This window comes from Lontra canadensis, unplaced genomic scaffold, assembly GCF_010015895.1.
Source record: "Lontra canadensis isolate GAN:19392208 unplaced genomic scaffold, GSC_riverotter_1.0 scaffold42, whole genome shotgun sequence".
NCBI classification, from domain to species: Eukaryota; Metazoa; Chordata; class Mammalia; order Carnivora; family Mustelidae; genus Lontra; species Lontra canadensis.
The window spans coordinates 10683194-10708617 of record NW_022631036.1 but is presented as its reverse complement, the minus strand read 5'-3'; the positions used below and the strand labels follow the sequence as shown (position 1 = coordinate 10708617).

The following is a 25424-nucleotide window of genomic DNA, read 5'->3' as shown; positions in this document are numbered from 1 at the left end:
TACCAATGATTTCTTATAAATAAGGTTTATCTGTAATTTTAAATGTGTTAAAATTTAAATTTTAAGGTTATTGCAATACTTCACTGATGTTAAATGGAAAAATTTATGAGAAGGTGGAAACAGAAGAAGCAGAGTCTACAGACAATATTTCACTTTCCCCATGTTCTGTTTGAAACACAACAGTACTATCAATACGTCTTCAGCACTGCCATCTTCACATTATAGCATACTATAGAACTGCTCCTGCATGAAAACCTAACCCAAGAGAAGAAGGTTTCTAAATAGTGCCTAAACCTGTAGAGTTACTCAAAAAAAAAAAAAAATTGAAATAAATAATTGCTAAAAGATAAGTTCATAAATCAACATAATGAAATGAAAAAGATTGAGGACATGAGAAAATAAATAGAAAAACAAAGCAGTTCTAAAAAAATGTAATAAAAAGGGGTGCCTGGGTGGCTCAGTCAGTTAAGTATCCAATTCTTGGTTTCCATTCAGGTCATGATCTCAGGGTCATGAGATAAGCTTCTTGGCACTGTGTTTATTCAGAGTCTGCTTGAGATTCTCTCTCCCTCTCCCTTTACCCCTCCCCCTGTAAAATAAATAAGTAAAAATCTTAAATTAAAAATGTAATAAATTATCAAAAATACACTAAAAAAGAACAAAAAAGATATTGTAATTTGAGAAGCAAACTGAATGTCAAGGAAATTTGATAAAGAAAGAACAACTCTGAGGCTTTTTTATGCTATAGAATGTGAGAAATAAATTTTAAATATATTCAACATCTTGGCAGAAAAATGTGCATTATATATTCCCAAGAGGAAAACATGGACTAGCATTAGGGCTTCTCTATAATAGTTGTCAATACCAAAAACTGACGTAACAAATGTTTATAGATCTTAAAGGGATAAAAACTGTAGTCTTAAGAACATTTATCTAGTCAAGTCTTCATTGAAGTATAAAAACAGTTGACTTTCACTAACATAAACACACATATAAACTATTCTTGAGGAAAAGATAAACTTCACTTAGCAATTAAATTGAGCCAGGTAAAGAAATGAAAATAGAAACAAAAGAAAAAAATCTGAGGTAAAATGACTGATGATGAGTATGGATTGACATGATGAGCATATAAATAAAGAAATTAAATATTTGTCACTTATAACTATGTAAGAGTATGAAATGCCATAAACAATGTTATTATAAAATAATGACTAATAAAATTGAAATGTGCACAGAAGGGAGAAAAAAAGGACATGGGAGAGTGCTAGTGCCCTTAAGACACATAGCAGGCTATCAGCAGATATTTTAGAAATGAAAGGATATGTTTTTAAAAGCCCAAAACCCAAAACCACAACCTCTCACGGTGTTTCATAGTTCTTTTGTACATTATAGGGAGATTTTAGAAATAATATCTCCTGTAATAAAGAAATACTTATTTGAAGATAAGAAATACCCTTAGTTTTATTTCTGATTAAAGGAAAGTATTTAGGGGGCACTTGGGTAGCTCATTGGTTAAGCATCTGACTCTTGATTTCAGCTCAGGTTACGATCTCAGGGATGTGCGATTGAACCCCACCTGAGGCTCTGTGCTGGGCATGGAGCCTGCTTAGGATTCTCTCCTTCTCCCTCTGCCCCTCCCCAACCCTCTAAAAATATATAAATTATTTAGGATCTTGGAAAGGACCAACGAGATTTCTCCTGAACTTTAACCACAAACCCACTTAAAATTTCAGTATGTACTGAATAGAGTTGAACATTTCAGTTTGGAAAATTAATATGTGTATGTTTAGGAATACAATGCTAAGAGCTTTTTTGGAAATTCTGGTTACTATTATTAGATAAGAAAAGTGAAATTAGTGCCACAGATTTTTAAAATAGGTAGCAAACATATCAGTATTCATGGATGATTTGTCTATCTAGATCTAAGGGATTTAGCTGTGTAAAAGGAAAGAATCAGTTAAAATGTTCAGAGTGTGGTTAATGACAGAATTTGTGCAATCAGTTCTTTTCTTATACTTTTTTAATGTTGGTAGATTTTCATCCACGAATCTATTGCATTTCTGCACATCTTACCATGCAGTGGCGTTGGCCTTTTTGATTATATTTTCAAGGATGTTTGTATAACAAACATCTTTGAAAGACTGAGATAGTGTTTCCCTCTGGTGAACAGGTCATATTTGTTTACTGCCCAGTATAATAAACAAAATGTCCTCCTTCAGTTATTTATACAAGATTAATAATTCCCTAAACTTTACAATTCTCAGCGGTGAAGCGATCACGCTGTGTGCACAATGCCTGTGTGGGCTCTACTCCACATATATCTTTGGTAGTTAATGTCAAGGAGATCTATCAAAAGCATGAAGATCAGCCTGCTTTGCAGCATCATGGGTAATAAAGTCCTTTGTCTCTATCCCAGAATACTTGTGTCTCCCATCAGCATACGTGAAATTGTGGCAAGCTAATTTGTTACCTATAAGTAGGGTAAATTCTCATAATTTTCACAATTTTTGACAAAATGGCCACTTAAAAGATATAGTGAATTTGACATATTTAACTAGAGGTAAACTCTAGTATACATGAAGATGTAAAATGTTATATAGTAGGCATTTAGAGATTATGAGGTAAATAAATTCTTCAGTAAATGATGTTAGGGCAACTCACTGGGGTGGTGCCACCAAGGAGTAGGACATAATCTCATTCCTTTCTCCAAAATGAATCATAAATGATCAATGTGATGATGTAAAACCACAAAACATTTATTGCAAAGCAAACACAAATGAGGCAAAAAACGCACAAAAGTTTGAGCATAAACAAATTTAGAATACAAAGAACAACCTGAGAAAGGAAAAAAGAGGGATAGGTCAATAAAGGTAAATATTCAGGTTTAAAATAAAACAAATAAAATGGCCCACAGAAATCAATACATATGTGTATATATAGAATGTATATAAGAGCACCCTCAAACTGGATTTCAGAGAGAATTTAATAATGGAATATATTCACAGGTATGGTCACATTTAAGAAAAACACCAGGAAATATTGAGTAACCCAATGACCAGCATTTGTAGGAGACTGTTGCCAATTCTGGGTGTGAAAGGGTGCCGACAGAGCCAGCTGAGAGCTTGATCCGTGGAACAGACATGGAACAGACAGCAGCAAGTCAAAACTCATGCTGAAAAGTTCTAACTGCCAATGTGTTGAGGCAGGCAGGATATTAATATTAATATTAATATTTTAAAAAGAGAAACAAGGGGAACCTGGGGTTAATAAACCCACACTTAGCCTGGGCGCAGGTCATGATCTCATGGTGGGACTGAGCCCCATATTTGGCTTCCCACTCAGAGCAGAGTCTGCCTCAGATTTTCTCCTTCTCCCTCTGACCCTCCCTGCTTGTGCAGGCTCTTTCTCTCTAAAATAAACGAATTTTATATATATATATATATATATATATTTTTTTATTAAAGAGAAATAAATATAAAGCAATATTGGCCCCTATAGAGAAGGTTGAGTGAAAAAATATTTTAAAATGTTTGAGGGGTGCCTGGGTGGCTCAGTGGGTTAAGCCTCAGCCTTCAGCTCAGGTCATGATCTCAGGGTCCTGGGATCAAGCTCCGCATTGGGCTCTCTGCTCAGCAGGGAGCCTGCCTCCCCCCTGCTCTCTCTCTGCCTGCTTCTCTGCCTACTTGTGATTTCTGTCTGTCAAATAAATAAAATAAAAAAAAATAAAAATAAATAAAAAAAATGTTTGAGATCTGAAATAGAACATTAGAACACCTAGTATGAACACTAGGTTTAACACTGGACTACCCCTAAATCTCCTCTAGTTTTATATATTTTTAAAAATGTTTATTTTTATATTTATGCAATCAGATTTTCATATATGCCTATAAAATTTAAAGCATTTTAGTTTTATTTTCAAGAAATCTTATCACTCTCCTCCCATCCAGTTTGTGGCATTCTATAGTTACTGTATATTTACATTTACATTTACTACATTGGAGATGGTAAAGAGTTCTTTTTTAATTTAAAATTCTTGAATTTCTCTGTTATACATTTTTATTTAATCTTAACTTCAACCTTTAAATGTTTCCTTTTGCCAGGCAAAGGATTGTATCTGTGGATAGAGGAAGAGATACTTAAGAGGCTATTTTAGACATAACTTTCTCTCTAAAAGCAAGAAATCTAGCCATCGGTGTACATAGTCAATTTACTTCTTTAGAATTTTCTCCTCTTCCTTATGAATAAGTTAGAAGAATAATTCTTGCTTAGAAATTCTAAGCGTTGTATGAAACACTATCTCCACAGTAAGGACTGAAGCAGGGCTCTAGGCAACTTGTCTAATCTTAAACATGTCATAATTCATATTATATGGAAGGCAGGAGAGTTTTGAGATGTGTACTCTTTGTTTCTCAAAAGATACCATTCATTTATTTAATCTATCTTGTGTGTTTTGCATTTTATTTATTTATTTATTTTTTTTACTTAGGTACAGGGAGATGTGTTTTGTTTTGTTTTTGTTTTTACATAGTATAACATCTCAGATATGTGAAATGTTATAATTATAATTTAGGTTTAGTTCACTGGCAAGTTCAATCCAAGTGCCGGTGCTGCCTTTGTTCTTTGCATATCATCTCTGACCCTCTAAGTGTCAAGGTCTCTGACCTCAGTTGTGTTATATTAGGTTTAGCTCAGAGCCCTGGTTATATTTTGTTCTACGAATGGGAATCCTGAAAATCTTGAGGCCCAGTGGAATTTCTTGTACTCCCAGCAATGGAGAATAAGGAATGGCCTTTTGATCCAAGAAATGTGTTTTTCAGCCTTCGCCATTGTTGGCTCAGTCCCACGGGTATCCAGGTCCCGGCCAGGTAAGATCTCAGCAGCCCTCTTGGCACATTTCTAGTCTCTGTGGTGAAAATCCGGATGCCATCTGCTATCCAATTAGTCTCCCTTTAAATCACATCCACAGATGTTTCTTCCTCTAATTTCCTTCTACTTCTAGTGTTGCGATATAAACCTTATGTTTATTTTCTACAGTCTCCCTCTTTTTATTTCAAAATATCATTTTAATGTAAAATTAATTAGTCAATTAATATATCTTAATTCTTTCTTATTCACTTTGTCTTGGCTGCCAATTCTGCTTATCCCCCTGGCACCAGGGAATTTTGTTTGTTTGCAAACATGAGGGATTTGGTTGTTTGGTTTTTCTTTTATAAAATAAGGATATCCAAAATGATATTTAAGTTACCCGTCAGTGTTACTGCTTAAACAGGACTTCCTCTGATGACTTACCAAATGGAAGTCTTGCTATTTGGTAATATAAGAGGATTATGATTTTTTTCTTGACATTTGCCTTGTTACTCTGATTAACCTAAATGTTTACATTTTAAACTTCAACCATTAATTTGTAGTCAGTGGACAGACCTAATTTGTAAATAAAGCATGGATTTTTATAGAGCTGAAAATCCAGTACACACTTTGTCCTGTAGCTGGCCTTGCCCTGTTGCACATAGTGTCTAACTGTGGCGAGCAGTCCGTGAAGATGAGTTCAGCTAGATTCGCAGCTAGATTTTTTGGATAACAGTTTAAGTGCAAATCTAGGGAGTTACGCTTCAAAAACTTTTCCAATCCCCTTCTACAGGGTAGAAGGGGCCTCTTTTCCAATGGCATCAGACTGTTTTAAGGTCATATTTTATACTCCAAATATTGGTCTCCCTTATCAGGCTATGAAGTTTTTTTTCTGATATTTTTTCTGCTAGATGTAGTCTCACCTTCTTCAATTGGGGTATTTGAGTCCTCTGACAGATTTATTTTCCAGAAAGTGACATAGAATAATTACTGTGACATGAGAGAATTTAAGAGTGATATTATACATTTAGGAAAAGAGTAAAATATATCCAGCTAAAAGAATCTTCTAAGTGCTAAATTCACATGTACTTTTATTAAAGGGCTAGTGAGCCATTATTATAGTTCAAAATGATCTCTAAGTTCCTTTGAAAACTTATTCAATGTTGTCTTATTACAAGGTCCCATAACTATTAATTCTGAGCATTACTTAGTAATTTAACTGATATCTCCTGAAAGGAAGTGCATGACTCATGACTAATTGAGAGCTGAATTAAAATACTTCTTTGGTGGACAGAATTATACTTAATTTATAAATTCTATTTCCATATAAGAGCAACCCTTGAGTAGTTACCTGAACTTTGTAATATTATGAATCACAGTCCATGAACCAGTAACATTGTAGAAGTAGTCCATTTACCATGAAAAATACTTAATGAAGGTTTCCAATTATTTTACTGATTAAAATGGATACTTGAGAAGAATGTTCCATGCACTGTAACACATAGTTGCCCATCCCAAGTTATCTTGTTTGCAAAGCTCAGTCATCCAATGACTTAATCTTTCCCTTCTTTTCTTTTTTTTCTTTCTTTCTTTCTTTCTTCCTTTCTTTCTTTCCTTCTTTCTTTGTTTCTTCTTTCTTTTTCTTTCTTTCTTAGAGAGAGAGAGAGAGAGAGAGCACAAGCTGGGAGAGAGGCAGGCAGAGGGAGAAGCAGGCTCCCTGATGAGCAAGGAGCCCAAAGTGAGACTCTGTCCCAGGACCCTGTGATCATGACCTGAGCTGAAGGTAGATGCTTAGCCCACGGAGCCACCCAGGCATCCCTATTTCTTTTTTAACGTTCCTTTATAATAACATAATACTAATAACAATTTAAAGAATCTGAATATATATCATGCTATATTCTTCCTATAAATTCTATCTTAAAGGACAGAGGTGGAGGTAAATAACTGAGAGTTTAGCTCCGTTACTTATGGTGGGATAACCACAAACAGAATAGAAGTATTATTTCATATCCTGATTAAAAGCTAACTAATCTTGAATATAGAGAACGATATCACAGTTAATCATCTTTCCAGTCCCTATAATGGTCAGACAATAAGACACAAGTTTCAAAATGACTTAAAATGAATTTTACTTTTTTAATTCTTTAAGGTTTTTTTTTTTCTTTAAGATTTTATTTATTCATTTGAGAGTGAGAGAGAGCATGAGCAGAGGGGAGGGGCAGAGGCAGAGGAAAAAGCAGGCTCCCTGCTGATCAGGGAGCCCGACATGGGGGTTTATTCCATATAATAAAACCCGACATGGTGTTATTCCATATATATTTGTGGTAAAATTTAATTTATTAATAAGGCACAGTAAGAGATTAAGAGTAATAATGAACAAAAAATAGAATAATCATACCAATATACTGTAATTAAATTATGTGAATGTGATCTCTGTCTCTCTCTCAAAATATCTTATTATGCTGTACTTGCCCTTCCTCATGGGATGGTGTGAGGTGATAAACACTTGTGTGATGAGATGAAGTGAGATGAAAAACAGGCATTGTGAAGTAGAGTTAGACTGCTATTGGCTCATGTTAGGAATATGTTAGAAGGAGGATCCTCTGCTTCCAGACTGTGATTGATCACAGGTAATTGACACTGTGGAAAGTAAAACAGTGGATAAAGGAGTTACTGTATAGAGTTTCAGAGAACATTCTTTATATATCTGCAGTTTAATTTCTGCTTAACACCTTCTTGTATTTTTCTTTATTTTGTAAATAAAATACAAATACAAAGATCTAATCCCAAATCTCACAACCAAAAAGATATAATTGTACATATTTGAACATATAAAATATGTCTCATGCAAATATATTCAAATGTTTTAAAATATTCAAATATTTTTATATTGTTATATTTTATTTATTTATTTGACAGAGAGAAAGAGAGCGCACAAGCAGGGGGAGCAGCAGGCAGAGGGAAAGGGAGAAGCAGACTCCCCACTGAGCAGAGAGCCTGACGTAGGGCTTGATCCCAGGACCTGAGCTGAAGGAAGACTTTTAACCAACTAAGCCACTCAGGCATCCCTAAAATATTCAAATATTTTTAAACAATTTTATACTGACCAAATGCAAGTACCAATCTCTGTTGTCCCTTAATCTTTCCAAGAAATCAAGTGAAGATACCTCTAAAGATAGTTTTCTTTACTCTGAGGATGAAGCAGCTTTTCTTCAAATTTTAATTTTTTTTTTTTAATCTACAGTAAGTCTAACCATAGAAGAAAGAATGGAGATTCCCTCCTTCTTGGCTTTATTCAAAGGGAAGGAACGGAGCTCCTAGTGCAGTAATTTCCAAAGAGTTTAAAAAGTGTTTCCTGTCTTATATTTTATTCCCTTGTTTTATTGTGAAGGGCTAGGATAATTGCCTCTCAGTTACCTGCATGAACATTTAAGCACAGTGAGTTATGTTTTGTTTGTCTATCACGTTTTAAAAGTCTCCGTTGAGGGTGTGCCTGGGTGGCTCAATTGGTTAAGCATCTGCCTTTGGCTTAGGTCATGATCCCAGGGTCCTAGGTTGGAGTCCCACATAGGGTTCCCTGCTCAGTGGGGAACCTGCTTCTCCCTCTCCCCCACGATCATGCTCTCTCTCATTATCTCTGTCTCACTTTCTCAAGTATATAAATAAAATCTTAAAAAAAAAAGTTTCAGTTGAAATATCTAACTTAGCATAGATTTTGTTTGGGTTACCCATATAGTAACATAACTCTATGTTGAGCAAGCATTTGGTTACCTAAAATAAGTCTATAACTCTTCAGCCTCCTCTCAAGTTTGGTGTATAACATGACTAAATATTAGTCAATGTGAGCAGAAGGAAGAAGGGTGTATGCAATGTCTAATTTATAAATTTTTTAAGAAAACACATGATTGCCCAAGTTCTCTGCTCCCCTTACCACCAGGTTAAAAATGTGGCTCTATGCTGAGCCATCTTGGACCAGCTAAATAAAGGAGCATCATGAGGATGGAGGGACAGAAAGATAGAAGTGGCTTTGTTCTATCTGGAGAGCAGACCTGCCATACCAGCCTTGATTTTTATGTGAGTTAGGACTGAGCTCTGTAATTAAGCCACTGTGGTTTTAGAACTCTCAGAACCACCACAGTTATATCCCTACTAATGCAATCCTTAACCTCTTTATGGAATTTAACTTTCAGTTCTTGTTCTAAATAAAACACATGATTTCTGGAAGAGAGAATGTGATGATTCAGTTCAATTGAACTAAAAATCAATTTATAATGTGAAAATACAATTTAAAATGGAAAATAAAAGGAATTTGAGAGATTAAGGAAAGTGAAGAAATAGAGAGTCAACATTTATGTTTGAAACTTGGGTAGATACCTGGAATTAGGGCAGAGCTTTAAGAAAATTAATTAATGAAAATTCAGTTTGCAGTTTGTCATTAAATTAAGATTCACTTCCGATCTCTCATGCTAAACATCACATGCCATCACTAATAGTAATTATATTACAATAGATATTAGATATTATCTACTTGCCTGGACTACCAGAGCTTAAAGAAGTCCAGTGGATCACCAAGGGTCAGATGCCAATATGCAGGAAAAAAAATTCAAAGTGGTAGAAATCCAGCTCCTTCTACCTCTACCTTCAAAGTGCTTATATTTTTGCAAAATGCAAACATAGTTTTGTCATTTTGATGAACTATAATGACATACATTAAGCCAGTCCCATTGCATGTGAATATATTGCTATATATATAATTTAAATAACAGTTTTCTTTTTACCTATTGAAAGCCAATTACCCTATTTTGAAATACGAAGCTGGATATGAGTCTGGTTTTACTCATTAAACTCATGAAGCAATTTAAAAATCTGTAAATATTAATGTAATTACTATACTGGGTTAGTTACCTTTATTGGTGTGAATGGAAGCATTGTCTATTTTATTGTCCTGAATTGAAGATAGTCTCTAAATTTATGGAATTATTTCAAAGACTATTTGAATAACAAAAATATATTATAAGCTTCCAAGCTGATATTTTTGTAATAACTTAATAACAATAACTAATTGTCCAAGGTTTTACAACTTACATGACTCTTTCAGATATATTATGTCATTCAAATCATTCCGTAAGAAATTCTCTAGGGGTTATGGAGTTAGATTGTTTCTTCACTGACTAAAGTGAGGGAAGTTGAATAGAAGCAATGTTAAGAGCCTCCAAAGTTCAAGCCATTGCCTTTTTTGTGTTACCTCCATGTTCAGAATACTTCATTATATAACCATAATTTGATAATTATCAAAAAATAATATCCCATGACAAATGGCAGTTTCATGATATTCCAGTTTCAGTGTCCATAAATAAAATGTTATTGGGACACAGCCACATTCTCAATTTCTTATTGACATGGCTGCTCTCACTCATGACAGACTAGAGGGTCTGCAAGCATATGGTCTGCAAAGCATAATTTACCATCAGGCCTTTTAACAGAAAATATTTCCTAACCCCTGAAATGGGCCATTTCTGCAAAATATTTACTTAAGTTCTGGGAATTTATACAATAATTTTTTAAAAACAATGTTCCACACCTAATTGATTTTAAGAAATCTTAAAAAACACCATAAGGTATCATTTGATCTTCATAAGATTCCTGTACCATTGTTGTAATTTTATTTTATCGATAAAGAAACATTGTCAAATGACATACCAAATGCTTGTGGCTAACAAGTGTCAGAGCAGTTAGAGTAGCTGGTTACCCTGACATGCCTAGTCAGAATCCTAGTCCAAATCCTTCAATGTATGTAAAAATAAAACAGCAATCATATTATTTTCTGATATGATTAATCTCTTATTTTTGTCTACCATAATGCGAAAGAATAGGTATATAGCATCCAAATTTTACTATGCAAATTTACTTTTGGTTAAATAGGAGGATTTATAGAACAATAGAAAATTTTCTCCTAAAACCTTTGCTAGAGACTGAAATAACAATTTGGAGACTTTTATTTACGTAAGCGGCCTTTCAGCTTTAAATTATAAATGTCCCTGGATGCTTACCATTCTCATATACTCACATCTCAGAGTTTAGTGGGTCTAATCAGATTGTCTTTTTACTAACAACTGAAACAGACTGAGGAATGTGCAAGAGCAGTAAGAGAAAACACCAATCCAAAAATCTCTACAATGCACAACGTTTTATGTCCACTTAAGGCCAATTACCATTGTTTTTCTTTTTTTCTTTTTACTGATTAGAAAAAAACAGGTTAGAAGTAAGCCTCCTTATGTGGTAAATTATACCTTTTCAACTATTTGTTTTGAGATGATGAAACTATTATTTTTGTTAACACTTGAAGGAGTTCCTCTACTGGATGCCATTATAAAACAATTAGAAACAGAAGAATTCATTATGGCAAAACTCAGCTAGCATGGTGATACAATTTAGCATTTAATAAATTGTGTTAATCGGAAACAATAAAAATACGTATCTGTTATGAGAGTCCCTCCAGATTTAAAAATGTGAATTTTATTTCCAATCTAAAGACACACTACATAATAATTGTTTAAAAAAATTCTTGCAAGTCAAACATCTGGGTTAAGTATTAAACAAATTTATGTAAATCTCCAAAGCTATAAAATAGTAATTTATTATACTGATGAAAATTTTCCAGATTGAAAAAACTTCTACCATACTTAAATTAGTATACAATTAGTATGGCAATTATTTCTCCTCCCCTGATTTTTTATTTCGACCTTTTCTGGTAGTTTAAAGACATACAAAGATGAAGAAAACTGTTACATTTGTCATTTCATGAGCTTAGGTTACTAACTAAGCTGTTCAGCTCTGATAGTTCTCTATGCTGTAGAAAACATGACTGTATATTTGTTTCCTACAAAAATATTTATTTTCGGGCTTTTAGAAAATCAAAATATATTAGACAATTTAGTTTCAGCTTGCACACAAAAACAAAGGCTTATAATAAAAAAAAATCTAAAGAAAAAAATTAAAATATTTCATCTTAGTGCATTTAAACATACTGTGTTCGAATTGAAATTGTCTACTTATTCTGGTTGACTTTTTGGCAATTCTTTGTTTCAGAAAAATAATGTTCAAAGAAATATTTCTATAGACAAGTCTATAGACAGATAATTCTATAGCTAGATAACAATCACTGAAAAATCAAATATTTTATAGGGAAATACAGTGCTCTAATATCACCACATATTTTAAAGGAATTCATTTAAAAATGCAGGCTTTACTGGAAATTATGCATTATCTATAACATACCATCCAATTTATATGATTCTTTTATAGGAACTATTTTATAATTCTGTAAATCTTAAGACATCTGGTAATGATGCAAAACCACTATTTCTTATAAATTCTTTCCTATGTTCATTCTATCCCTTCTGATGGAGTTTCAATTGACTTACTCTCCTCACTGGAACAATCCAATTCTATGTCCATTTTCATATTTATTTAAATAATTCAGTTTTGTTTTGTAAGTGTGCCTCTTTGAATTCTCCTAAAAATATTTGCTTTACTCCTTCATTATAATTAAATAAAACATTTAATGTAAGTTCATTTGTATATTTGTGGAAGAACTGTGATTTTAATTTTTATTAAACTTATCTTTTAAGAGTTTAGAAGGTTTTCCAATGTGTCCATTGGATCACCTAACACAACTAGGTAAATCTCATTATAAGAGAAGCACACCTCATAAACAGATTAAGTCCAGTTGACTCCTATTTGGTCACAGAAAATCCAAAGTGTTAACAGAATTTTTCTATGTTTCCTCTCTTTTTTAACTTATTTTATTTAAATTCAATTAGTTAACATATAGTGTATCATCAGTTTCAGATGAAAAGTTCAGTGTTTCATCCATTGCATTTAATACCCAGTGCTCATTATATCCTGTGCCCTTCTTAATGCTCATCAACCATTTACTCCATTTCCCCACCAACCACCCCTCCAGCAACCCTCAGTTTTTTTCCTATAGATTAGAACCTCTTATGGTTTGCCTTCGTCTTGTTTTACTTTTCCCTCCCTTCCCCTATGAGCTTCTGTTTTGTGTTATGTTTTCCTTATTTTATTTTTCCTTCCTACTAATTTTGCATTATATATTTTGTTTTCAATTTTATATTTGGCTTATGAGTGGCCAATAATTGCAGGCAGCAATAATTGATAAGTTGATATTATGTATGATCATTTTGATGACCTCTGACAATTGATTAATAGTTTATGGTACTTATTTTCTGATGGATGAGAGATGAGGAAGAATCTAATTTGTAAAGCTTGTCCTGTTCTTGATCCATAGCTAAAATATGTTGACACTGTAAGCTTCCTCTTTATGTGTCTATTTGTTTATGTATCAGCAAAGCTTTTAATTGTATGGATGTATAACATTTTCATAGCTCTGGATGTTATTAACAAGTGATATTATAAAGTCTCTTAAATGAAAAGAACACACACAGTGGCGAATGTGCTTTGAGGACCACAGCAATAGAACATCATTTCCAGGGGAAACTGTACCAGTTGGGCATATAGGGCCAGTAGTATGGTGTCAATGGTGCTAACTTTGGAAGTGTTTTACTTACCACACATCTTCTGTGGGATTTTGACTGAAATTTAATCTTTGACCCTTCATTTATTGAAACCCATTTTCTTCCCTTGCTTCTTCCCTTGCTTCCCTTCATTTATTGAAGCCCATTTTCTTCCCTTGCTTAACCCTTTGGCTACAATTAATTTTTCTCATAAATTCCCTTCTTGTTTTATTTGGCAGATTTAATTTCTGTTGATTAAGGCTAAAATCTATAATTAATTTGAATATTGTCAGCAGGAATCACTGCCAAAGAGAAAGTCAACAGAACAGTGGTTAGAATTTGGGAGATTTTGCTTTTAAAAGTAGTTTGAGCTGAAAGTGGTAGAAGTATTAGAGGATGGGCTTTTGGCAAGATATGGCAATACTGCAAAGAATCCTAATTCTATGATGACCAGTTATCTTTTAAAGATTTCAAGACTTTCTTTTTGTCCTTCACTAGTTTCTCTATAATGCGCCTCATTATGGTTCTTTTTGCATTTAGCCTATTTGAGATTCATTCACCCATATCTGGTTAAAATAGCTGGCAAGACTATTTTCCTTCAAGGCTTCTGGGAGGGTGAACATGTGGAGGTATGGGGAAAGTGGCCGGCCTGGAGAGCCGTGGAGGCTACACACCTTTTCCCTATCCCTTACCCTGTGCAGCTCTTCTATTTGGCTGTTCCTGAGTTATATCCAGTGATCTATCACAGGATGAAGTCTTTAGGCTAGCCACCTCTCTCGGGAACCTCGGGCTTGAACCCAGTGCGAACCCAGTGCCGTACATGAATGGGAGATGACTGCAAACTGGGATGGTCGAGACTGCTTCATGAAGGCATCCTATTTGATGACACTTGGTTAGAGAGCTTCCAAATCTTTCCTCCAACCCCTCGGAGGGTGGAGATGATGAGGGAGCCTCTGCCGGGGTCTTGTTTGGTGGCCCAGAGTGAAAAGGCAGTGGTCCTTTGCGCGGTAATGCCCAGTGGTCCCTCCAAGGGCAAGCTGATCCCAAGGAAATCAGATTGTATTGATGAACCATAAGCCAGTCAGTGCTGAGCCTGATGAACCATGAGCCAGTCAGTGCTGAGTCGAGGGTGCGGGTCATCGACCTGGTCAGAAGCTGCAAAGAATTGATAGTCTACTGTCATTCAGTGTTACCCTATAAGTGTCCTGTGACTAAAAGTTCCACTGTATGATCCCAGGATTCCAGTATCCCCCTCCTAGTCCAGTGAAACTGTGAGGATGAATAATGGCAGAGAAAAACAGCCAGCATGCATTCACAATATGACTTCAGAAATCTTCATTATTTGTATTTTATGCACCATGAGAGCAAAACCATTCACTGGAGAGAAAAGAAAGTAACGAATTCTCTGTAGATCTTGAAAACCAGCTATTCAGTCTTCTGGGGCTCACATCTGGAAATTCCACAAGACTCAAGACTTTCTTAGGTTTCCAGTTTAAGAATCACAAATGTGATGGGAATATTTAATTGTGGGATGTTTTAGCATAATTCTTTTTCATATCCCCTTCTAACTAATTTGCTAGATATTTCCAGGAGACCCCTTTAAAGGTGACTGTTAGAGGAAATCCAGCTGTCAGAATTTGCTTTCAGCAGCCTTGGTCAGGAGGGTGAGGAGTGATTAAAATCATACTGCCTTCAGTTGCCATGATTTTTTTTAACAGCTTTATCATGGTATAAATTGTGTATCCCAAAATCCACCCTTTTATTTTTTATTTTTTATTTTAAGATTTTATTTATTTATTTGACAGAGTTCACAAGTAAGCAGAGAGGCAGCAGGGGGTTGGGGAAAGCAGGCTCCCTGCTGAGCAGAGAACCCGATGCGGGTCTTGATCCCAGGACCTTGGGATCATGACCCGAGCCGAAAGCAGAGCCACTGAGCCACCCAGGCGCCCCCCTCACCCTTTTAAAATGTACAATTCAATGATCTGTATAAAATTTACCGAGGTATGCACCCATCACTACCATCCAGTTTGAGGATACTTCCTTCAACTCAGTGAGATCCATTGTTCCCCTTTACAGTGAATACCCCTTTCCCACCGAGTCCCAGGCAATTACTAATTGACTTTCTATTTTCTTTAGATTTGTTGTTGCTTGTGAATTCTATACATTGAATTGAACTAAAAAATACCAGGGCAAATTCCTTCAGATTCCCCCCAAAACTTTTACCATTGGTCCTTGTGTGACCTTTGCATGGATTGGCAGAGATTTCCATCTTTTATACTTCTGTTTTCTTGGTGGAGTTGGAGGTTCTGCTAATGGCCAATCTCCATCTCCTGACTAAATTTTTCCTCTCGCCTGTTCCAGCATTTTCCTCCTGAGCACTATGGCCTAAGCATTTCAGGCAGGAAAAAATACGTATTCCAGATTCTGATAAGAGGCAAATAGAACTAACCAAGACAACAAATTCTGCCATCTAGGACCTAAATACTTATAATAAAAACTTAATTTAGAATTGAAAAAAACTACTATTTTCCTTCAGGAGTTTGACATTTCCCATTATTATTCAAGGTATAATTATATTATAATGACCTAAACATTTTTTTTTGTGAAAGTGAAAGTTTGGAAATAAGGGCATATAAGGATATTGAATAGCCAAAATGTTAAACTAGAGTACATGGTTTTTTTTTTTTTTTTTTAGCTACCTGGCTCCTATAATTTTTTTTTTTTTTTTTTTTTTTTTTTTTTTTTCCTTTAGAGATGTCTCTATATAAGAAATCTGATGGGAAACAAAGGACAGACTTCCTACTTTGAAGCTAAAAGGTGTCATCTCACTTTCTCTTAGCCTGTTCTAACCTATACACTTTCAATATCACATCTAAACCACAGTCTCATGTCTTTTTTTTGGGGGATTCTGATAATCATCTACTGACAAGTTTCTGTATTCCCAAGTCCAAAGCATAGCTAATTTCAAATCAAAGCCATGGATTTGTAGGATCTGATCATTGTGGCTGGGCTATCCATTTGCTGTGAACTATGAAGGTCTGATACGCACAAGACTTCAAGGAACCAAAAGACTAAAATTTATTTAAAAAAAATGATTGTCAATATTGTGTGAAAACTAATTTCCAGTTTAATAGATACTGAAAAGTTTAATAAATGTTCCCAAAAGAGTAAAAACCATGCAGTTTAAGTCATTTTGATTAGCCAGTTCACACATTTCCCAGTAATACCAAGTGTCATAACAGACAAATCATACACTATTTTTACAATATTTCTTTGGTTTATGGTGATGTTTCAAGAAATATCAGGGTTAACATTTGATTGACCCCTGGTGCTTTGCACTATTACTCCGAAGTCTGAATATCATTGTTGAATATCATTGAACCATGAATGGTTCACTTGAAAATGGTTATAGTTATGTCAATTTCACCTCAATAAAAACAATGCAAAAAATCCTCTCAAGAATTATCTTGTTCATGAAATTTTAATACTATCAATAGGTGAAAAATCCTCATTGTCTGCTCCCTGATATGTGCACAGAGAATGGCACAGAATAATTTTAGTTTTCTAAACAGTGGAGTGGAGTGGGCAGGGAAGGGGCAAAGGGAGAGGGAAAAGTGAACTATTCAGTGGCTTTTCCTGTATTCAAAATGATGTGCAACCACAACCTCTATCCACTTCCAAAACATTTTCATCTGCCCCCAAAACTCCCTAGGATGGCTTAACCTATTCTAATTCCAGTCGAAAGAAGAAAAAAGTGGCAACAATCAATTAGGATGAAACAGGCACTTTTGCAGCTCTTCCTAGCAAATCTTGTGTTCACCCAAAATAAATTTACTCTAGATCCCAGTGTTCATCACAGGAGGAAAGCATATGCATGTCTATCTCAGGTATCCAAGTCTGTTCAGAATTTGCATTATCTTCACATATATTCCCTGAAATAAAGTAGGACTTGGATGTGCATATGATGTTTTCCCGAGTTTCTACAAAGGCAGAACATGTTCTTGTAAAGGCAAAGTTTCCTTGAAAAAGTATTTTCATCTTCCCAGAAATAAACTGATCGCAGACAACTTGGATAGATTGTATGGAGTTTTATCCAGGTTGCATAAAACTGTTTTACCTATTATCATAACGAGGCTTAGGCTTAAAAGGTATTATACTGATGATTTAATTTTTACTCTATTACGGTGTTTTCATTCAAAATAAATCTTCAGCCTCATCCCTTGTCAATAGGAACACTAGCACCAAATTTGTCCTAACATTAAAAGCAGGAAATGGGTTCGATGGGGTTGATAACTACGGTATTTCTCAGTCAACGTGCATCACGGCTCATGCGCAGTGCGTACATCATCTCAGGATGCGGTAACAATGCAGTAACACGGTATCACTGCTTCCATTGAGGATTAAGGAAACAAGCTCAGAGTAGTGCTACGATATGAACAAAGCAGCAAAGCCAGTAAATGGCAGACTGGGTTTCAAATCTCTATCTCATTACCCAATCCCCAGTTCCCACTGCCTAAGGTGTTGATAACTTTACCTATTAGCATAGGCATGAGGGCTACATAAAGGGGTGCCAGTGTTTGTGTTCTCATTTGATGTCTTCTTCCTATTACTTTCATAACATACAAGGACTTGTATTTGGAACCTACAGGAAAATGAATTCAAATGGTTTATAAAGTATCAAGATATATCTAAAAGTAAGAAAAAATAGTTAGAAAAACACTATTTCCTATTTTCTATTCCTTCTTCCTTGAAAGAACTCTGTAATTAGGAAAGTAAGTTTGAAGCAGCACAGTTAACCCTATTGTGTATAAAAGGTGGTTTAAATGAAAAACTAATCAGACTGACATAATACTCTCAGAAGCATCTTTGGCAAATCATTATGATTTTTATACACTCAACTTGCTCAAAACTGATTATAAGATTAAAATTGACTATTAAAATTTTAACTAAGGGGGTAGGAGAGGAGAAGAGTAAATGAAGCAAGATGGGATTGGGAGGGAGATAAACCATAAGTGACTCTTAATCTCACAAAACAAACTGAGGGTTGCTGGGGGGAGGGGGGTTGGGGGTGTGTGGTTATTATGGACATTGGGGAGGGTATGTGCTATGGTGAGTGCAGTGAAGTGTGTAAACCTGGCGATTCACAGACCTGTACCCCTGGGGAAAAAAATATATGTTTATAAAAAATAAAATTAAAAAAAAATTTTTAACTAAGATTAAATCACTATTTAATAAAAAGTATCTTTGTAAACACAGTATCGAAATACTTTGTGTACAAAATGTGGATCTTCCGTTTAACTAGTTTTGAGAGAAATAAAAAGAGGCCATTTTTCTTATCCTTTTGCCTTAGAACAGTTAGTAGTGGACTGATACACTTTAAAGTCTGGTATTTTAGGTGACAAAAGAATAAGTAACACTTCATCACTGTTTCAGAAAGAGGGTAAAAACAAAATGGATAACCTTTACATGATCGATTATCTTTGCAAAATAATATTTTTTCTTCAAATGCCATACATAAATCATGTAAACAATGCATTATATTGTTGCTTGTATCATTTATCTATTTAATTCTATGGTCTTTTTTTCTTTTCATCTGTGAATTATTTTAGTTTATTCAAGATTTATCTCTCACATATATTCAGTAGGACAAAAAATGTTTCAATCACTTTTTAATAAATTATATTAGAACGTGTTGGTAACTTCAATTGAACAATAAATTCAGACCATACAGGTAGACAAAGCAAAACTGGGAAGACATTGAATTACATAATGTCAAGGGTTTAAAATAGCCGAGGTAAAACCCAAAAGGACAGACAGTTTGCAAACCAGGAACACTCAAGCCAGAGCATGGAATGAGGGTCAGGGGTACATTGTTATAAAGCAGCTTATGTAGTGAGAAAGCAGTGACTTTTCCTTTTCACAGTGATTGGCTACAATATTACAGTTTTCAGTGGCTACCTCATATCAACCTTGAGAAACAGGTCAAGTTTTGATTATTTCTAGAGGCACAAGCAAGAAATGATCCAGGTCAAGATAGCCTTACAAAATAAGCTAAATTAAGCTGTTTGTATGATTAAGCTACTTTCTTCTGCTCGGGAAATTTTCAAGGCTGGTCTCTGTTTGTTTCTGTTTTTAACAACAGTATGAGAAACATTCAGAAAGAGAATTATATGTAAAGATGCATTTATACTGCCAGTAAAACCTGAAACAAATTAATAATGCAAATATTTTAAGATAAGATCTACATCATTTTAATTAGAGAGCTTTTTTATAAAAACATTGTTAAGGGATTATTTCATAATGTAACAATAATTGTTGAACTAGAACTTCAATAATGAAGTTTAATTTTAATGAAGCATATATATGTGTGTGATATAATAAACCACAGAGATAAAGCATATAGATTAAATATAGTAAATCTTTTAATGAAATAATTTCCTAGGAAACTTTAACATGTCTTGAAATTTACCTACTCCAAAAGTAAAAACTCTAACAAGACACTAAACTACAAGTTCTATGATTTTGCTTATGCAAAGAAAAATATGCTTTTAAAAGTAGACCTAGAGAGAAAGGCAATATAAATTACATACCAAATAATCCTACATATTGAAAAGTAGTAACTAAATATACACAAAGTACATTGTGAAGTTGCCAACAAATAAGACCAATATTTTTTTCTAATAAAAAAATATTTAAGATTGCCCCACAGTACGACAAAGACTATGGGACAACGTGGAGGCAATTTTGCTTTATGAGACTTTTAGGGCATATATATATGAAAATTTGTGTCTGGAAATGAATGTTTATTAAAAACTGTCCCTCTCTAAGTAGGTGCCATCACACACTAATAGAAATGGTGAAAAGAAACCACCGTTCATTTGAACTGTCACAAATGTCCCTTATATGTACATAGAACTGATATCTAACTCTGTGACCTTAAACCTACCACTTTTCAGAAATATTTGTTTATTTATTTTCCCTTTTCCCTTTAAAATTTACCCTGGAAAGAAACACTGAAAAGCTTAACTTAGTTTTTTTTTGTTTTTTTTTTTTTAATATATTTATTTAACAGTCAGAGATCACAGGCAGGCAGAGAGAGAGGGGGAAGCAGGCTCCCCGCTGAGCAAAGAGCCCAATGCGGGGCTCGATCCCAGAACCCTGAGATCATGACCTGAGCCGAAGGCAGAGGCTTTTAACCCACTGAGCCACCCAGGTGCCCTGTTAACTTAGTTTTAATGCATACTTGGACTTTATCTGCTGTCCTTCTTTGTGGAGGAAGTCCAACCATAATTTTAGTCTAGCTTGGGGAACAACTACCCAAAGGGATATAAGGCAAGCAATAGTAACTGTTCAGTGAGCTATGCAAATCAATGAGGCGAAACTATTTTATAACTCTAAATTGATTTCCCTTGCCAATTAATTCCTATTTGGTTACTCATTATTAGTCATTTTGTTTATATTCTATTACATTTAGTTTGTCACTTTTTCCATGAGTGTTCCAAGTGCCAGGAATTGAATTTCTGAAAGCTATTATCTTTAAAAATAGTATGACAAAAAAAATTAAAAAGAAAGAAGATAATCATTGATGATTATAATTAAAATCTAAACTGTGAAATTTATGGAAGCCCCTTATAAAAAACTGCCTTAAAAAGAATTAGAGTGAGTAATTTTAGATTTAGTTCTGCTTTGTTTAAAAAACAGATTGAATACTAAAATATTATAAATAGATGGCTAAGAATTGAACCACATATTCATTGACCATCTGCCTATATTCTAATTTAAACAGTTGACTATCCTAATTTCTGGGAAGAAAAATCTTAATAGTAAGCCTAGATTTAATTTATAGGACTTTAATCACCGAAGAAATAAGAATAACTGAATAAGAACTTAGAGCTTTTACAGGTAGAAAAATTCAGCAGTTTCTTTAAAAAATATTCATATAATTATAAAACCCCACAATTGCACTCTAGGGTCTTTATGCCAAAGAAATAAAAACTTATGACCACACAAAAACCTACACACAAATGTTCATAACAACTTTATTTGTAATAGGAAAATATTGGACTCATTCGTAGGGAAATGTTAAACTGTGGTACATACATACTATGAAATACTATTTGACAATAAAAAAGGAGGAAATGTTGGTACACACAGCTACATGGATGGATCTCAAGGAGATTATGCTGAATGGAAAAAAGAAGTCAATCCCAAAAGATTTAGTGCTTTTTTTTAACAATATTTCAAATTTTTATTTAAATTCTTAAGTAACACATAGTGTAATATTAGTTTCAGGAGCAGAATTCAGTGATTCATCACTTATATATAACACTCAGTGCTCGTCCCAGTTAAATGTCCTCTTCAACCCACCACCCATTTACTGCATCTCCCACCCACCACCCACCTCCACTCCAACAGCCCTATTTGTTCTCTATAGTTAAGAGTCTGTTTTATGGCATGTCTCTCTCTTTTTTTACACCTATGTTCTTCAGTTTTGTTTCCTAAATTCCACATACCAGTGAAATTATATGGTGTTTGTCTTTCTTGATTGATTTATTTTTGCTTAGCTTAATAAAATCTAGCCAAATAGCAAGATTTCATTCTTTCTGATGGCTGAGCAATATTGCGGTATATATATATATATATATATATATATATATATATATATATATATCACCTCTTCTTTACCCATTCATCAGTCAATGGACATTTAGGCTCTTTGCATAATATGTTTATTGTAGAAAATGTTGTTATAAACATCAGGGGGCATGTGCCCCTTTGAATCAGTATTTTTGTATCTTTTTGGGTAAATACCCAGTAGTGTAATTGCTGGGTTATAGGGTAGTTCTATTTTTAACTTTTTGAGGAACTTCAGTATTGTTTTTCAGAGTGGCTACACCAAAATATTACTCATCCATAAAAAAGAATGAAATCGGGGCACCTGGTGGCTCAGTCATTGTGCGTCTGCCTTCAGCTCAGGTCATGGTCCCGGGGTTCTGGGATCAAGCCCCGCATTGAGACCCCTGCTCAGCGGGAAGCCTGCTTCTCCCTCTCCCACCCCCCTTCTTGTGTTCCCTCTCTCGCCGTGTCTCTTTCTGTCAAATAAATAAATAAAATCTTAAAAAAAAAATGAAATCTTACCATTTGCAATGATGTGGATAGAACTAGAGTGTTTTATGCTAAGCCAAAAAGTCAGTCAAGAGAAAGACAAATACTATACGATTTCAATCATATGTGGAGTTTAAGAAACAAAACAGAAGGATATAGGGGAAAGGGGAAAAAGAAAAGAGGGATCAAACATAGGACTCTTAATTATAGAGAACAAACTGAAGAGGATTGTGGGAGGGGAGGTGAGTGGAGGAATGGGTTCAGTGGGTGATGGGTATTGAAGAGGGTACTTGCTGGGATGAGCACTGGGTGTTATATGTAAGTGATGAATCACTAAATTCTACTCCTGAAACTAATATTATACTATGTGTTACTTACTAGAACTTAAATAAATACTTGAAATATGAAAAAGTTAGCATTCGTCTATAAGGATTATTATTCACATGCTAATGACGCATTTGTCCACAGACAAATGTAATTAATTCAGAAAAACAGAGAGAATTTTCAAAATGACAAACATAGATCCTAACTCACAAAACAATCTCAACCACTAGCTATCCTACACCACAAAACACAGTGTTCAAGGATACTACACGAATTGAACAGTGGCTTTATATCTAATCTGGACCCTTGCAACTTTGTTTCATTTCTTAATACTTCAATCTTAATACTTTAGTGTATTAAAAATATTTAAGTTATTTACACAATTCCACATTGAAATGTTATAAATATATTTATTGAAGTCATTGAGGCAACTGATGTTATTAGTGTTTTGTGTATATTTTTAGAAACCGTTCATATATATAGAATAGTATATTTGTGTTATAAATATTTGATTTAGAAAGAAATTTTATTGTTAAATTATTTATAACAATATATATGTATCTTTTATCACTAACAATTTTGTATATAGGTAATATATTCACATAATTCAGAATATAATTCAGAATTAATGAGATATACAGTGAAAAGTGTGACCTTCACATTTGTCTTCCAGAAAATAACTTTTTTCATTGAAGATAATATTGTCAAATTTTAAAAAATTACTCCAGAAATATGTAATATATTTAATGAGAAATATATGAGGAACATATGTTATATGATTTTTAATACATGCATCATAGTTTAATAAATATAGATTTTTCTTTTAATTTTAGAGAGACAGAGCCTGACTGGGATGTAGGGGCAGAGGGAGCAGGACGGAGAGAGTCTTAAGCAGTCTTCCCACCCAGCATGGAGCCCAATGGGGGGCTCAATCTCACGACCCTTAAATCATGACTGAGCTGAAATCAAGAGTTAAACACAACCCACTGAGCCACTCAGGTGCCCCAATAAATATAAATTTTGATTTTTCATTTAGCATATACTGGAAGACTTTGTCATTACAAAAAGAGATGCAGTGTTTTTTTTTTTTTTTTTTTTTTTTGGTCTATATCTCTCCTAGTTCATGATAATACAATGTTTTGTGTAACCATGCTTTTCTGAGGGATACATAGGTTGCTTCCAATTATAATTCTGCAAAAAATAAAAATGGTATCTCCACGTAGTTTTACTTTATATATGTATTTTTGCTGTATGTGAAATAGGGCACCATTTCAAACTCTTAAGGATTATTGTATTTCTTTATCTTATAAATGTACCTTCTTGTTAAATTGCATCATAATTGGTTTTTGTCTAATGACAATAATGAGCTCTCTTTAATATGAAATGCTTTAGGCTACTTTGTTGAATATAAGTTGCTTTTTTCCTATATTTTTTCTTCAGTTGATCCTCCAGTGAACAAAATTATCCAGAGAATAAAACTATTCAAAATATGCTTTCCCAGGGTGCCTGGGTGTCTCAGTGGGTTAAAGCCTCTGCCTTCTGCTCTGGTCATGATCCCAGAGTCCTGGGATCAAGCCCCACATCAGGCTCTCTGTTCAGCAGGGAGCCTGCTTCCTCCTCTCTCTCTCTCTCTCTCTGCCTGCCTCTCTGCCTACTTGTGATCTCTCTCTGTCAAATAAATAAATAAAATCTTTAAAAAATATATGCTTTCTGGCCACAATAGAATTCAATTAGAAATCAATAACAGAAAGATCTCCAGGAATTGACTAAATATTTAGAAACCAATTAACAAACATAAATAATCCATGACTCAAGAAAGAAAATAAAAGAGAAATAGAAAAGTATTTAGTCAAAAGAAACAAAATCATCATAATGAAATGAAAAAGAAAATATGATCATATGACCATCTCTATAGATACATAAAAAGCATTTGACAAATCTAATATCCATTCTTGATTTTAAAAGAAGCACTAGTTAATCTCTTCAATCTGGTAAAGATATAAACATGAAAAAAATATATATATTCAGTTAATGTTTGACAAAATTACAAAGGCAATTCAATTAAGAAAAGGTGGTCTTTCAAAACAGGTCCTTTTGAGACAAAGTTAACTTTTATGCTTTGCACCAGGAGGAAAATTAACTCAAAATGAGCCAGAAATTATAAAGGGAGATCTAAAACTATAAACATCTAGAAAAAAAAAAAAAGAAGAAAAAAATCTTTGTGATCTTGGGCTCGGCAAAAATTTCATAGATATAATAATAAGACACTTTCTATTTTTTTAAAAATGATAAAATTAATTTCATCATAATTAAGAACCTCCATTCTTCAAAAAACACTGTTAAATAATGGAAAGACAATACAGAGCCTTGCAGGAAAAATTTGCAATCACATATATGCCAAAGAATGTTGGGTGGAATATAGAAAGAACTCTCTCAACTCAATAATAAAAAAGCAAATGATACAAATGGGCAAAAAATATTCAATAGTCAGTTCACTATAGCAGATATATGAAAAGTGAATAGGCGTACGAAAAATTTCTCAGCATCATTAGTTATTGGGGAAATGAAATTAAAAACGTATGAGTTACAGGACACCTGGGTGGCTCAGTCAGTTAG

The 25424-nt window shown here is 34.1% G+C and overlaps 1 long non-coding RNA gene across 1 annotated transcript in view; it reads right to left on the bottom strand.

The window, feature by feature from the left end:
• Window positions 1-15725: 15725 nt before the first annotated feature.
• LOC116875600 overlaps window positions 15726-25424 on the bottom strand; it is a 77119-nt gene continuing 67420 nt past the window's right edge. Inside the window, exon 3 of the long non-coding RNA XR_004384233.1 lies at window positions 15726-15764. This is a non-coding gene — a long non-coding RNA (uncharacterized LOC116875600). The remainder of the gene's footprint in view (window positions 15765-25424) is intronic.